Source organism: Megascapheus bottae, chromosome 16 (assembly GCF_031878675.1).
Source record: "Megascapheus bottae isolate mThoBot1 chromosome 16, mThoBot2.hap1, whole genome shotgun sequence".
Taxonomy (NCBI): Eukaryota; Metazoa; Chordata; class Mammalia; order Rodentia; family Geomyidae; genus Megascapheus; species Megascapheus bottae.
Window position 1 is genome coordinate 3,554,657 of NC_143524.1, and position 16,815 is coordinate 3,571,471.

The 16,815-nt window shown below is 48.3% G+C and overlaps 1 protein-coding gene across 1 annotated transcript in view; it reads left to right on the plus strand.

The window, feature by feature from the left end:
* Nucleotides 1–1,153: 1,153 nt before the first annotated feature.
* Nucleotides 1,154–16,815, plus strand: part of Kmt5b (lysine methyltransferase 5B) — a 59,340-nt gene continuing 43,678 nt past the window's right edge. Inside the window, exon 1 of the mRNA XM_090347231.1 lies at nucleotides 1,154–1,257. The gene's annotated coding sequence lies outside the window, so the exon portion shown is untranslated. The remainder of the gene's footprint in view (nucleotides 1,258–16,815) is intronic.

Sequence of the window (16,815 nt, forward strand, 5' to 3'; positions counted from 1 at the left end):
GCGACGTTGTCCGGCTCGGCCGCCTGCCAGGCCGTGGGGCAGGGCTTCACGATCTCGGGGGGCGGCGCGGCTCAACTCCTGGGGGACCCCGGCCGGCGGGTGTCGGCGGAGCCCGGCGTGAGGGCCAGGCAGGCACGCGGTGGGTGCTCCGGAAACGGCCGGCCCGCCGCCCGCGCGCGGAGACGCCGGGGGGCCCACACGGTCGGCGCCCGGCGCCCCCAGTCCCACAACAAAGGAACCCGCCGGCCCGCGGAGGCCCGCGGACGCCGCCGGCCAGGAGCTGTCCCTGGTAGGTGCAGGTGCGCGCGGCCGGGGCGGCGGGGCCGCGCGCGAGGCGGCGCGCGGGGCGGGAGGGCCGGAGACTAGGTGGCGCCCGCGGGGCGCGCGACGCCGCCGCCGCCACCGCCGCCGCCGCCGCCGCCTCCGCCGCGATTTAAAGGGCAGCGGGCGGAGGGATTCCCGGGCCGACGCTCGCCGCGATCCCTCCGCCGCGAGGCGAGGCGACGGCCGCGACGCGCTCGGCTCTCCCGAGAGTCGCCCCTGGGCCTCCGCAGCCCGCGGCCGCGGCGGACAGCTCCACTCCCCGAGCGCCTCTCCGCCTCCCCGGCTCGGGACCCCGCCGGCCGCCGCGACGCCGGGCGGGAGCGCGCACGCTCGAGGCCGGCGTGGTGTTCCTCCGCCGTCGCCGGCGGACTCCTTTTCGTGTCCTTCCACGGGGCCCGGGCGGTGTCCGGGTGGCTCACCGGGGGCGACGACGCGTCCAGGGCGAGGGCGGCGAGGCTCCGCGGCGATGAGGTGAGGACGCTCGGGGACCGGAGGCGGCACCGCGCGGCGCGAGGACGCGGGACGCGGAGCCCCGAAGCCAGCGGATGCCTCTCGCACCCCGCGGCTGCGCGCGAGGCGGAGGTGAGGCTCGGGGCGGCGGGCCGGGGGCGGCCGGACGCGGCGGGCCGGGGCGGGGGCGGCGGCGGGAGCGGGCCGCGGCGGCGGCGGCGGCGGCGGCCGGGTGGGGGCGGGGAGGCCCGGCCGGCTCGGACTCCTTTCCTCCCCCCCAGCGGAGGTAGCGGGCGGTGCTGCGTCCGCGCCGCCATTTTGGATTTTACTCTCCATTTTTTTTCCTCTGGAATTATTTTTTTGCCGATTAATTTTCTAAGAGGGTGGACGGGACGGTGTGGCCCGGCACCGTGGAGCGCCGTCGCAGCGGCCGGGCAGCGAGGCCTCGGATGCGGCCCGACCGGGCGGCGGGCCGCGCGGGCGGTGAGCTGGGCGAAGGGTGGGAGCCGGGCGGAGGCGTGAGGGGTCCGCGTCGGCCGGGCCGGGCCGGGCCGGGCCGGGGGGGGGGGGGGGCGGGCGGGGGCGTGGGGCCCCGCGGGGCGGGGCGGCGCTGCGCGGCGGGCGGGCGGCCGCTCGGCCTGCAGTGGTGGCGGCGGCCGGAAGGGTGCGGTAGTGGCCGGCGGGCCGCGCCGGGCCGGGCCGCGGCCGCACGAGGGGAGCAGCCCCGCCGCTCGCGATTGGGGGACCGTGTTTTCCTCCTTCTCCAATGGGCGGCCGGGATCGGGCTCGCCCAATCTGCGCCCGCCGGCGCGCTCCGCGGTCGGTTGCGGTGGTGGCGACACGAGCCTCCCGCGGAGCGTCCTCCGAGCGCGTCCCGCGTCCGGCCCGCCGCCTCTCCCGGCTCGGCCCGGCCGCCCCGCGCCGCGCGCCCCTCTCGGGGCTCGGTCTCCCCCCGGGGCCGGGCCTGCCGCACACGCGCACGCGCGCCCGGGACGCGGGGCCCAGGGTGGCGCCCCGTCTCCGGAAGAGGGGCGAGCCTTCTTGCGGGCCCTGGGCGCTGAGAAGCTTCCCGTGTGCGGGGGGCTCGCCGGCCCCGCTGTGGAGCTGTGGGCTGGTGAGACTCGAGAGACGCGCGCTCCAGGGGCAGCGGAAGAACTCGGCTGGTGAAACCCGCTCGGAGGGCGTGCGGTGTGCGGCGGGCCGGGAAGGACGGGCCCCTCGTCGCGCCGGGCGGTTCCCGGGACGCCTGGGCCGGTGGGCTTCCGTGGGCCTCCGGGGCCAGCTGGAATGGGTTCCCTGACGTCTTTGACTGCACGCCCGCAGGGTTTTAGTAACGTTAGCAGAAGTGAAGGTTGCCCTCGCTCGCGGTGACCACGGACGGTTCGTGCAGGGGGAAGTACGCACTAGCTGCGGACACATTTGCAGTGGGAACGTGAAGGGGGTGTGGCCCGCCGCTGCTTCAGTCCCCAGGCCAAAGTCCACGAACGGGGTGCAAGCTCCAGCCCGTTTCTGAGTTTTGAACCTCGCAGCATTCTGCTCCAGCAGCACCAGCCTGCCGCCCCTGGTGTCGTGGGTCGAGCCGCGCGTGGCTTTCCCAAGCCCTTTTCCTGCCCCAGTATGCGCCCCTCCTCCAGGAAGACCTTGGAGAGCACGATGTCTGCTGCTGCCCCCTTGGTCGAACACGGGCATCCAGGGCTGCTGTCCACCCCAGGGAACGCAAGCTTCCTTCCTCTGTTACCTGAGCAGCTAGTGCCGTGTGTCCTAGGCGTGCTTACTTGCCGTGCCGTGCTGCTGGCTTTCTCGAAGCTTGCTGAGTCTGCCTCCTAGGGGCTGGGGCAGGGTTATTCCACAGGTCACTTGTCATTCTACAAGTTGATAAGCTCCCCGCCTTCATTTGTCTACTAGATGTTACTGAAAGCATTAAAAGGCAACTTAGTTTGCTAGTGAAAAGTATATACTTATTCTTGTAGAGATGAGGGAAGGGCTCTGTTGTTTGCCCTGACTCTAAGACCAGACTCTTTGAAGTCTCTCCAAGGATTCTTTTCTTGCCCGATTTCTCCCCTTGTATTTTCCTCGGCTGCTGCGGGAATCCTGGGCTGGTATGTGTGACCCTACCCTTGTAGATAATCAGTACACCGCTTGCATGTGGGAATGGCATGTGGAAAGGGGAGTGTGCTGGTGGAAGAAGGTTCTGGGAGTTAGGGTATCCTTGAGCTCTTCAAGTGTTTGAGAATCCGGAGGAGTTTGTGGGTGGTTGGGGTCTTGTGAATCTGGAACCCAGTCTGGCTTTCCTCCACTCAAGCATCAGTTCATAGGTTTGTAAAATGTTTGACAAGATCGTCATCTGAGCAGCCCTCTGTCCTCAGGAGTGCCCCACCCACAGCCTGCACAGCAGATCCTTTCACATAAATCACTGTGATTCCATTACTTTCTGCTTTTGTGTAGCCATCTGTGAGTTTTGCTTTCTCCCCACTCACCAAAATCGTCTTCAGTGGGAAGAAGTTCCAGGACTATGTTAGCACCAGGACTCTTAACTTGTTTTTGTTTTTTGTTTTGTTTTGCCAGTCCTGGCTTGAACTCAGGGAATGAGCACTGTCCTTGGGCTTTCTCAAGGCTCGAGCTCTACCACTTGAGTTACAGAACTACTTCCAGCTTTTTTCTGTGTATGTGGTACCGAGGAATCGAACCCCGGTCTTTGTGCATGCTAGGCAAGCACTCTACCACTAAGTCAAACACCTGGCACCAGGACTTTTCACTTTTAAAGGCCTTCCACAGATTAAAACACAAGGGGCCAGGAGGTGTGGGTTGCCTCGGATACATTAAGTATCTGTAGGGAGGGAGCTATCTAGCATCAGGTGATGTATCTCAGATACAGCTAATTGTGCAGTAAGACTAGGTTTATGGGAAAATACAACTTTATCTTTTAATAGCTCACCAAAGGGGTTATAATTTAAAAAATCATTGTGAATATAGTGCATCTTGATCCTTGTCATTCTATCATTTCCTCCCAATTTTCCCAACTCTACATATACTCTCAAGTTAAGGTGTTTGTAACTAGTTTTTATCCTGATTTTTTATTTTCTTCCCCCAAGGGGAAGAAATGTCATGTCTCACAGACATGACTTGGTGTAGAAAAACGTGTTTATTTGCTATAAGAAACAAAATTAAAATTACATCAAGATAAAGCTCACAACTAGCTGATGAATTTTAAATACAAATAACTTATTTCTGGGATACATTATCTTTGTGTGTATGTCAAGATTGGGACCTCGAATTCTTGCTTGTCTTTTTTTTTCCCCCCAACAACTGTACTGATTGAGTCATACTTCATTTTTTGCTGGTTAGAGATAAGAGTGTCTGATTTGGGGACCGGGAGTTTGGCCTAGTGATTAAAGTGCTTGCCTAGCATGCATGAAGACCCGGGTTCGATTCCTCGGTACCACATACATAGAAAAAAGCCGGAAGTGGTGCTGAGGCTCAAGTGGTAGAGCTCTAGCCTTGAGAAAGTCCAAGGACAGTGCTCAGGCCCTGAGCTCAAGCCCAGGACTGGCAAAAAAAAAAAAAAGAGTGTCTGATTTGTCTGTCTAGGCTAGCTTCAAGTCCTCAGTCTCGTGAGTAGCTAGAATTATGAAGTATGGAGATTATCAATTTTCAATTTGTGTGTGCGTGTGTGCGTGCGTGTGTGTGCATGTGTGTGTACGTGCTGGGGTTTGAACTCAGGGCCTTCTCCTTGCTCCACTTGCTAGTTCTCCTAGCACCTTACCACTTAAGCCACCCCTCTAATTTGTCATTTTGCTGGTTATATTGGAGATTGAGTCTGCCGGACTGGGCTTGAACCTTGGCCCCAGTCTCCTGAGTAGTTAGGATTACAGGCATGAGTCACTGTCACCTGGCTTGAAGTTTTAAAACATACCATATGTGCAAGGCTTTCCAGTGAGAAGTGGCTGAGATCTGTAGATCCTGCTGAATGAAGAAGGACTTCTAAGTCTGCAAGCAGAGCACTTTTAATATATACACATCCAACATAGAAAAGTTTTTACAAATCGGTTCTCATTGTAGTTCTTAGTGTGTTGTCGTCGTTTTCCTCTTCCTCCTCCTCCTCCTCCTCCTCCTTCTTGTGTCATTCCTGAGGCTTGAACTCATGGCCTGAGCACTGTCCTTGGGCTTTTTCCTCAAGGCCAGTGCTCTACCACTTAAGCCACAGCATCACTCTGGCTTTTCTATGAATGTGGTACCAAGGAATCGAATCCAGGTCTTCAGGCAAGCACTACTACCACTAGGCCAAGCTCCTGGCCCCCTTACTGTGATTTCATTTCCATAATTTGCAGGGTGGTGGTGATGCTAGCAATGGAAAACAGTCTTGTGTGTCTGGCATTTTCCCCATAACTGGATGTTACTTAGAATATTAGAAGTGTTGACCAAAGGGATGGTTATGCCTGACCAGTGTTTATCTAGGCTTATTTAGCCAGTCCTGAGCCCTGTCCATGGGTTTTTTTTCTCAAAGCTAGAGCCCTAACATTTGAGCCACAGCACCACTTCTGGCTTTTTCTATGTATGTGTTACTGAGGAATTGAACCCAGGTCTTTGTGAATGCTAGGCAAGCACTTTACCACTAGGCCAAACTCCTGGTCTAACCAGCCTTATTAATGTGTTATGATCAAAATTTCTCATTGGCCTAATGAAGTTAAAGGAAACACTGTTTACCAGTGTACTTTGCAGCTGGGCACAGAGGCTCACGCCTGTAATCCTAACTACTTAGGAGGCTGAGATCCGAGAATGAGGATGATCACGGTTCAAAGCCAGCAAAGCCAGGCAGGGCACTACAAAGCCTTTTGTCTCTTAATCTGTAGAAAATGGGAAGTGGGGCTGTGGCTCAAGGATGGGGTGGTAGTCTTGAGTTGAAGAGCTCAGGAACAGCACCCAGGCCCAGGGGTGGGACAGTAGCCTTGAGCTGAAAGCTCAGGGACAGCACCCAGGCCCAGAGTTCAAACCCAATGACCCCAAAACAAACAGACAAACAAAAAACAAATATACTTTGCTTTATCAAAGACATGTTTCCAAATTTAAGTCATGTACATTTTTTAAATGCATTAAAAAGTTTACTATTTTAAGTGCATGCTATGGAGTAAATCCATTTGTACAATAAGGACTCTTTATTTTATTTATTTATTTATTTTTTTGCCAGTCCTGGGCTTGAGCTCAGGGCCTGAGCACTGTCCTTGGACTTTCTCAAGGCTAGAGCTCTACCACTTGAGCCTCAGCACCACTTCCGGCTTTTTTCTATGTATGTGGTACCGAGGAATCGAACCCGGGTCTTCATACATGCTAGGCAAGCACTTTAACCACTAGGCCAAACTCCCGGTCCCAATAAGGACTCTTTATTTTTGTAAATCATGTTAACATCTAACGACACATTGTTTTTCTTCTTTAAACTTTTTTAGCTGGGTGATTCTTGTACTGTTTAGTCAGTTAGAATGTATTGTCATTTATTTTAGCTAGTTCTGGGACTTGAACTTGGAGCCTGGGCACTGTCCCTGAGCTTGTTTTGCTCAAGGCTAGTACTCTACCACTTGAGCCATATTATCACTTCTGGGTTTTTCTGTGTATGTAATACTGAGGAATCAAACCCAGGACTTTATGCATGCTAGACAAGCACTCTACCACTAAGCCACATACCCAGCCTCTGTGTTGTCATTTATGTAGTTGGTGATGGAGCCAAATGCATTTAGCTTGCATCTTAATGATGTCAGAAACACTCTTACAAGAGGGACAAGACAGTCCTTTATGGAAGTTTTTGAGCCTTTAATCTCTTCTCTGCACCAACATACCCTTCCATGGTACCAGAGGTTGCCCAACACAACTAAACCAGTTTGGTTATTCACTGTCTCTGGGCTTAGACCAAGTTAGAGCTAGCTAGTGTTTGAATGAGACAAACTCCATGCCTTGCATCTCTAGGGGATAATGAAGGATTATGAGAGGAAGAAACAATACCTTGTTGCAGTTAACTCCTGATTTGGTGTTCTGACATCTCATTCTAGCTTGTGCCACCTTTATAGGACACCTGGTCACCAGTAACCAAGCACTCAGATTGCCTCTTGGATCTTACCCACCAGGCCCCTTCACTGAAGGGCTGCTAGGCTTTGTGCTCTTCTACCTTGTTCTTCAGGTAACTCTTCCCTTGGCCCAAACTAGTAGCTTTGCTTGAGTTTACTGAAAGCAGAAGCTCTTGTGTGCCCTCTAGTGTTTCCCTGGCCAGAGCCACTATTCCAGCACCATGAACAGTGCCTGCTGGCTCCTGGTAGACTCTTGATAAATGCTGTGTCAGGTGCTTTACAGAATGAAGTGTTTTATCTGATTTATATAATGAGATAGCATGTGCATTAATGATATCTGAGGGATATTTTTGTTTCCAGGGAAATGCTTATGCTCTGTTAAGGAAGAAATATTTATTTTTATTTTTTAGCAGAAACCAACCTGTTCTTAGGAAAGCAGACTTGTCACCAGGTAGTGTGGGTGGCTTGACCTTCAGCCAGTGAGCCAGGGGAGTCTAGGCTTAGAGAAGCTGTGGGAAAATTTGTCTCACTCCCTTAAAGGAGAAATAAAACAGGCCTCCTTCAGGTGCTAGCAAGTTTAGAGCTTGGAAGATATTTGGTAGATAGAAGTGGATAGGCAAAGTGTTTTTTGGCCCTATAATGGTAATTCTTTTTTGTGTTTATACTTTTGGTTTATTTCTCTTGATTATCTAGTTTTTTGTTTGGGTTTTTTGGGGGGTTGGTTAGTTTTTGTGTTTTTTTTTTTTTTTTTTTTTTGCTAGTCCTGGGGCTTAAACTCAGGGCATGAGCGCTCTCCTTGGGGTTTTTCAAGGGTAGAGCTTTGCCACTTTAGCCACAGCACCACTTCCAGTTTTTTCTATGTATATAGTACCGAGGAATCGAAACTGGGTCTTCGTGCATGCTAGGCAAGCACAAACTCCCAGCCCTCCAATTTTAAGTCTGTTACTTTATTCTCTCCATTTCTCTTACAGCCTTTTTGCCTTTTTTTTTTTTTTTTTTTTGTCTGTTATGGGTCTTGAACTCTGGGCCTGGGCACTGTCTTTGAGCTCTTTAGTTCAAGGCCACGACCCTACTCCTTGAGCCACAGCCCCACTTTCGGTTTTGTAGTGATTAATGGGAGATAAGAGTCTCATGTTCTTTAGTGCCTGGGCTGACTTTGAACCTCGATCCTCAGATCTCAGCCTCCTGAGTAGCTAAGATTATAGGCATAAGCCTTCTTACAGCTTTTACTAGAATTTATAATTACATATGTATTTGACTCTCTTTCCACATTGTACTCCATGAAGTGAGGAACCATTTTCTATTCTGACATGATTTTAATCTTCAAATGGGGAATGATGTATACAAAATTTGTTTGGGTCAAGGTTGTAATACTATCTTTTATGTCTTGTACAAGAGTATAGTTTTTCAGTTAAGTGTGGTGGTATGTGACTGTAATTCCAACTACTCGAATGTAGAGATTGAGGTACGATTTGCCAATTTGGGCAAAATGTTAGCGAGACCCTGCCTCGACCAACAAACTAGCATACTGACACACCTGTGATCCTAGCTGACTTGGACATCTGGCCTAAGTGGTAGAAAGCTTGAGATATTGACCTCAAACCTTCATACAAAAAGAAAAAAAGTGGTGCAGTCTTTCAGCTTGGTGTTGCCTTAATTTTTCCCTAATCCTCTAATATTTCTTCTTCTTGGTATAGTAGGGGTGAGATAGTCATATGCATTAGAAGGATGTGGAGCTGCATGGTATGGGGAAGATGAAGTGATCGGAACCACTCTTAGGATGTGGTCTCTGTTGTGCTAGGACAACAGCATTAGGTCCTCACAGTTTGCTCTGCTCTGCGTTGGACACTGAGCTAGGTCCTTGCCACACATAGGCCCACTCGCCATACTCACCATACTCACCATACTGGAGGGCTGCTTTTTTAAGACCTGGCCATCTTCCAGTGTTGTCTAATGCACAGTTTTGTATATCCTTTTTTTTTTTTTTCCCCCCGGTTAGTCATGGGGCTTGAACTCAAGGCCTGGACACTGCCCCTGAGCTCTTTTGCTCATGGCTAGCACTCTACCACTTTGAGCTATAGCACCACTTCTGGCTTTCTGGTGGAGATAAGAGTCTGATGGACTTTTCTGCCCAGGCTGACTTTGAACCACATTCCTCAAATCTCAGCCTCCTGAGTAGCTAGGATTAAGGCATGAGCCACTGGCACCAGCTTTTTGTCTGTTTTGAGACAGAATCTTGTTGTGTTACTCAAGTTGGCCTAGGTAGTTGGGATTACAGGCATGTACTTCTTTGTCCAGCTGAGCCTGGTTCTTGTAATTTAAGACTTTGCGAAATGAATGGAGATAATGTTGAAATGTTTGAAATTGTTTTTATTAATATTACTCTTCCCCTATTTCTGCTTTTCTCCTTAGTTCTGACGTCTTGTAGCTTCTGAATGGCTTTGTCCTCCCCAGATTCAGCCCATCTAACCCTTCCCATCTTCCTTGCAAAGCTCTTCAGTACTTCCTGACCCAGTTCATGGCAATCTTGCAGTCTTCCAAGTTAAAACTTTGACCTCTACTGGAGGTACTTGACTGTGTTCCTCATGGTCTGCATCTATTCTGTTACTAGATTTGTCAAGCTGTATCTAGAGGTTTACGGGACGTGCTTTGTCTTCCCATCTAGTACATTGCATTTATTTGTCTTAACTGTTCTGTCTGAAATCTCATAGTCTGCCACCAGAAAGAGCCTCTTTTTCTAGAATTCCATTGGTGATATTTTTCAATGTCTCATCTGTTTAATCAAGGAAAAACTACTTTACAGATTAGATCTTTTTTCTATTAAATGATAGAATGAACATAGGAAGCATCAGACAATGGAGCTGTTTTGTTAGTGGGGTTTTTTTTGCCAGTCCTGGGCTTGAGCTCAGGGCCTGAGCACTGTCCTTGGACTTTCTCAAGGCTAGAGCTCTACCACTTGAGCCTCAGCACCATTTCTGGCTTTTTTTCTGCGTATGTGGTACCGAGGAATCGAACCCGGGTCTTCATGCATGCTAGGCAAGCACTTTAACCACTCGACCAAACTCCCAGCCCTTTTTAATTTATTTTTATTTTTATTTTTTTGCCAGTCCTGGGCTTGAGCTCTGGGCCTGAGCCTTGTCCTTGGGATTTCTCAAGGCTAGAGCTCTATCACTTGAGCCTCAGCACCGCTTCCAGCTTTTTTCTATGTATGTATTAACTATTTTTTTTTAATTTTTCTTTTTTGCCAGTCCCAGGGCTTGAACTCAGGACCTGAGCACAGTCCTCAAGGCTAGAGCTCTACCACTTGAGCCACAGCACCATTTCTGGCTTTTTCTATGTATCTGGTACTGAGGAATTGAACCGCAGGTCTTTGTGCATGCTAGGCAAGCATTCTACCACCAGGCCTAACTCCTGGCCCCAATTTTTTTTTTTTTAATGTGGTACCAAGGATTTGAATCCAGGGCTTCTTGCAGCTAGTCAAGCCCTCTACCAGTAAGCCACATTTCTAACCCACCTGAGCTTTTTGCTCAAGGTATCACTCTACTTCTTGAGCGATTTGCTTGCTTGCTTCCTGCCTGCCTGCCTGCCTTCCTTCCTTCCTTCCTGCCTTCCTTCCTTCCTTCCTTCCTTCCTTCCTTCCTTCCTTCCTTTTTTCTGGTTAATTGTAGACAAGAATCTCATGGATTTTTCTGTCTCGTCTGGCTTTGTGATCCTGAGTAGCTGGATGTGAGCCACAGTGCCTGGCAGTACCCTGGTGTTTTGACTCCAGAGGCTTATCCTTACTCATTGTGTAGGCAGCCTTTAGCGGAGTCCACTGCCTGGCACACTCCATCATGACCTGTAAAATCCAGCCCCAGAAAAATCTTCGCACATTTCCCCCACTTTTTGCCCAGTTCAAAGTGGTTATTCTTGGGCTAGGAGTTTGGCCTAGTGGTAGAGTGCTTGTCTAACATGCATAAAGACTGCGGTTCAATTCCTTGGTACCGCATACACAGAAAAAAGCTGGAAGTGGTGCTGAGGCTCAAGTGGTAGAGCTCCAGCCTTGAGAAAGTATCCCTCCTCCCAAAAAAAACGATTATTCTTTGAGAAACTGTGGGCTGTAGAGATTGTACTCACAACATTTGGCAGTAGGTGGCGTCTTTCTATCCTTTTTTTTTTTTTTTTTTTTTTATTTGTCAGCCCTGGGGCTTGAACTCAGGGCCTGGCCACTGTCCTTGGACACTCTTTGCTCAAGCAGAAAAGTCCTTGAGACTTTATTTCCAATTAATCACCAAAAAAGCCAGAAGTGGGGCTGTGGCTTAAGTGGTAGAGCGCTAGCCTAAAAAGTTCAGAGGCAGTACTCAGACCCTGAGTTCAAGCACCAGGACAGGCAACACACACACACACACACACACACACACACACACACACCCTGAATGCAATATGTAAAGAACTGTAAAGAATTATTTTTTTTTCTGTCAGTTGTGGGACTTGAACTCTGGGCCTTGGTGTTGATCCCTGAACTCTTCAACTCAAGGCTACCACCCTCCCCATTGAACCACAGCACCACTTCCTGTTTTCTGGTGATTAATTGGAGATAAGTCTCATGAACTTTTTAGTTCCCAGGCTGGCTTTGAACCGTGATCCTCAGATCTCATCCTCCTGAGTACCTAGGATTACAGGTGTGAGCCAGTACACCTGGCAAGAATTTTTTTTTTTTGCTAATCCTGAGGCTTGAACTCAGGGCTTGAGCACTGTCCTTGAACACGTTTTTCTCAAGGCTGGTGCCCTGCCACTTGAGCCACAGCGCCACTTCTGGCTTTTTCTGTGTATGTGGTACCCAGACATGGGTGCATGCTAGGCTTGAGCACTCTACCACTAGGCTATGCTCCAGGCTCAAGAAGTATTTTTATAATGAGGCATTTGTAGAGTTTCATGTCAGACTGTAGATTACTAGCCAAATATTGCAAATGCCTTATAAACTCAGCCATTGGCGGGTGTTATCTAAAATGTTATGCTAAATGAAAAATTCTATCAAAATATTTTTATTTTTATTTATTTATTTTTGTGTGTGGGTCATGGGGCTTCAACTCTGGGCCTGAATGCTGTCCCTGAGCCCTTCAGCTCAAGGCTACCACCCTACCCCTGGATCTGGGCATTGTCCCTGTGCTCTTCAGCTCTATGCTACCACCTTACCCCTGTAGCCACAGCCTCACTTCCTGTTTTCTAAGTGATTAATTGGAGATAAGAGTCTCACTTTTTTTTTTTTTTTTTTTTGGTGGGTCTGGGGTCTTTAACTCTGCCTGGGCTCTTCCCTGTGCTCTTCAGCTCAAGGCTACTGCCCTACCCTTGAGCCAAGCCCCACTTCCCGTTTTCTGGAGGTTAATTGGTGATAAGAGTCTCAGGTCCTTTAGTGCCCAGGCTGGCTTTGTACCTTGGTCCTCAGATCTCAGCCTCCTGTGTAGCTAGGATTACATGCGTAAGCCAACGTGCCCAGCTCTCACATTCTTTAATGCCTGGGCTGGCTTTGAACCTCGACCTTCAGATGTCAGCTTCATGAGTAGCTAAGATTATAGGCATGAGCTACCAAGCCCAGCTTCAAAATAGTTATTGTAGCTATATAAATAGAAAAATGTTCAATTATAGTACTTCTAAGGGAGGTCTGACTTAGCACCGTAGATTAATAGTTAATGTGTATATTTAGTCGGGTGCTGGTGGCTCATAACTCAAGAGACAGTTCTGAAGATCATAGTTTAAAGCCAGCCAGAGGAGAAAGGTCTGTGACACTCTTATCTTCAGTTAGCTACTGGAAACTCAGAAACAGAGGTGTAGCTCAAGTGATAGAGAGCTAGTCTTAAGCAAAAAGGTTCAGGAACAGCACCCAGACCCTGAGTTCAAGCCCAAAGTTTGGCAAAACACACACACACACACACACACACACACACACACACACACACACACACACACACACACACACACACACACACGATGTTTAATTGACAAACCGGTTTTGTTTTCAATCAAGCCAGGGACTTGGCATGACTTGTGCCTGTAATCCTTACTACTCAGGAGGTTGAGATCTGAAGATCATAATTCAGAGCCAACCCAGGCAGGAAAATCCATGAAACTCATTATCTCCAATTCAGTACTCAAAAAAGAGTAAAAGAGGAGCTGTGGCTCAATGGTAGAACACTAGCCTTGAGTACAAAAACTCAGGGACAGCATCCAGGCCCTGAGTTCAGAGCCCTAAGACAAGCACACACACTATATATATATATATATATATATATATATATATATATATATATATATATATTGTAGCTAGGATTACAGGTGTGAGCTACTGCACCCAGCTGATCACAGTATTCATAGGATCAGATGTGAACATGAATTCATGCTAGTTTTCTAGCATATTGGCAACTGAACAATTGCCCTGTCAAACTATATTACAGTCTTGTGATGGATTTATTGATCAAAGCTGCTTATGATAGCTTTGCAGGGCCTCTTATATTGGCTTAGTCACTAGAATTATTACTACTTTAGGATTCCATAGAGGCTTGAGTATATATTGATTGCAGATGGACTTGATAAAGATTGATTTGGAATTCCTTGATATATGTAAGTTCTTCTATAATTTTAGATCTGGAGGAAGGATTTAATAATCAGTTGGGCTAATATCTAGCTTTTAGATTTGACTTATAGCACATCCAGGGTGTAATGTGAATGGACCTGTAGTATGACCAGTCTTATGCTAGGCTCCAGTAGTGTACCTTACCTTAGTTTACCGTGCAATGGAGGAGGCAGATATTTTCAGGTAATTCTGAGGAGGTAATTCAGCTCTAATCAGCACCATAAGAAATGGAAGTCATTAAAGCACCTGATAAGGACATCTAGGAAGTTTGGAATACCACTGAGCAGAGCTAGTGAGCCCTTTAGGAGCATCCCAGTACAGAGAATCTGTGGTGGGAGGCTACCAACCTGTTTTACTTTTCTTTTTATTTATGGCTTTAATTTTAATTACACAAGCAACACATGTTCATTTGAAAAACTGAGTATATGTCCTGTAAATTTTTGCTTGCAGTTTTATTCTCCAGAGATAACACTGATAAAACTGTTTGTTGTATTGAATTGTTTTCTTACCATAGTATGGCTGAGTCATTTGCTTTTATTTGCTTTTTAAAATAAAGATGTATTGACTTCTAACAAGTTAGAACTTGTTTTTAAAAATGTGTGTTAACTTTTATTTTTCAACCACTTTGGGAGTATTTCCCTACCACTGGATAGTTTCTCTTAAGATAAGCTATGCAGATAAGTTCAACATATTAAACTGGTTAAAGAATTCTTGGTTATATCACAGGAATTGTGTTAACATTCTTAGTAAGTTTTGAAAACCTATTTTTTTTTGCCAATCCTCAGGGGCTGAGTACTGTTCTTGGGCTTTCTCAAGGCTTGCACTCTACCACTTGAGCCACAGCCCCACTTCTGGCTTTTTCTATGTATGTGGTACCGAGAACTCAAACCTGGGTCATCATGCATGCTAGGCAAGCACTTTACCACTAAGCCAAACTCCCGGCTCTTGGTGATTATTTGAATCAATGGTTTTGATTGACCAGTATTTTAAAATTGGGTTTGTGAGGGACATTACACCAAAAATACCTCCTGTTTTTAGGCTGAAAGGGATTGTAAGCAGAATTTCTAATTAAAAACAAAATCTACTGAGGAAGTGGATCTGTGGCTCAAAGTGGTAGAGGGCTACCTGAGCTGAAGAGCTCAGGCCCAGAGTTCAAGCTCCATGACTGACAAAGCAAACAAAAAACGAGTGAAAGAGCTGAATACCAGTGGCTCATGCCTGTAATCCTAGCCACCCAGGAGGTGGAGATCTGATGTCTACTGTTCAAAGCCAACACAGGCAGGAAAGTCTGTGAGACTTTTGTCTCCAGTTAATCACAGAAAAATCTGGAAGTGGAGCTGTAGCTTAAATGGTTGAGTGCTAGCTTTGAGCAGAGGGCTTAGGGAGAGTAGTCAGCCCGAGAGTTTAAGGCCCAGGACCAGCACAAAAAGTAAGAGCCAGAAGTGGAGCTGTGGCTCAAGTGGCAAGACTACTAACTTTTGAGTGAAAATACTTAGGGACAGTGTACAGACTCTGGGCTCAAGCCCCAAGATGGACACAAAACAAAGACAAAAACTACTGAAAGTGTATACTACTGTGAAGAGGCTGTGAAGAAAAGGGACTGACACATGTTAAAGACCTGTCACTGGTGGGCATAGAGCAGGCACATCACGTGAGCTGCCATATTTCCCTTGAGTGAAACCATTGAGGTTTTTGTGTTTCCAAATACTCAAACACACACATTTTTTTTTTTTTTTTTTTTTGCCAGTCCTGGGCTTGAGCTCAGGGCCTGAGCACTGTCCTTGGACTTTGTCAAGGCTAGAGCTCTACCACTTGAGCCTCAGCACCACTTCTGGCTTTTTTCTATATGTGGTACCGAGGAATCGAACCCGGGTCTTCATGCATGCTAGGCAAGCACTTTAACCACTAGGCCAAACTCCTGGCCCACACACACACATCTTAAATCATCTGATCCCTCTAAAGATGTTGCTGTTTGAAACTGAACCTGGTGGTATTGGGTGAGTGTTTTCTTCCTTAATGCTATCATGATGTGATGAAGTGACAGTCTTACAATGTAGTCCAGGCTGCCCTTGAACTCACAGCCTTCAAAGTTCTAGAATTTATAAGTCCACCACACTGACATGTGCGTGCATGCCCATACTGTGGCTAGGGTCTGGGCACTATTCCTCAGTTTTTTTGGTTAAAGCTAGTTAGTAAGTTCTTTACCACTTGACCCGCAGCTCCACTTATCTTTTCATTAATTAATTGGAGGTAAGAATCTTCTGGAAATGGAGAGCATGGCCTAGTGATAGAGTGCTTGCCTAGCGTGCAGGAAGCCCTGGATTGGATTCCTTGGTTACCACAGACACAGAATAAGGTAGAAGTGGTGCAGTGGCTCAAGTGGTAGTAGAGCCCTAGCCTTGAGAAAGCCCAAGGACAGTGTCCAGGCCCTGAGTTCAAGTTCCAGGACTGGCAAAAAAAAAATGTCATGTGGACTTTTCCTGACCCAGTCTGCTTCAAAAAATGAGCCTCAGGTTTCAGCATCTTGAGTAGCTTACGAAAGTGAAAAACAGAACCGCTTCTTTAATTCTTTAAATACTTCTGTGAATAGCAGTTTTCCAGGGTGTTTTCACATTGATTCTATCACCCCTGTCCCTGGCTGCATGTTGGTGTATGAACTACACACTTCTCCCCCTACGATGTCAGTGGTGTGAGCCTCTGGGGAACACTGCTTCACTGCAGTAAGCACGCAGGCTGGAGAGGCGACACCCTGCGGTCCTCCTCAAGAGTTTCCCTCCGTTCTTCACTCATGTGGCCCGCATTCTGCAGTCCAGAGAATTCACCCAGTTCCTTAAATATTCAATTCCTTAGAAGACAAAGTTCAGCATCTTTTTTGGCATGTGAAACTTCTACTCCGTTTGCTATTCCTTATTCCTCTGCTGTCAAGCAAAAGCCTCCTGTCTTCCTCAGCCTGTATGTCAAGATACTGTCCTGGTTAGGCATTTGCTTAGTTTCTGAACATAGTTCTATCATCAGTGTCCTGTCCAGGAATTGAGACTAATAAGAGAAGCACCTTCTTGCTGGTTCTTGTTTCCTTCCTTTCCTGCTGATTGCCCCTTTTCATTGTTCTGAGCTGCTTTGTGCTTAACTGCGTGATTGGTAGGATCCTTCAGTTCTTGGACTCACTGCATTCATATGCTCCCTCTTCAGTGCTCTTTCCTGCGTCTAGCCTGGACCTCTATACCCCAGGCCCTTGTATCAGCTGTCTACTCTACTTGGACTGCTAATGGGAATCTCAGCCAAATCTGATCTGCCTGTAAGTCTTTGCCACCTTCCTAAGTATTCATGAGTTCCATTCTTTGGAGGCACTTTTAAGCCTGTTCTCTCACTCCTCACTTT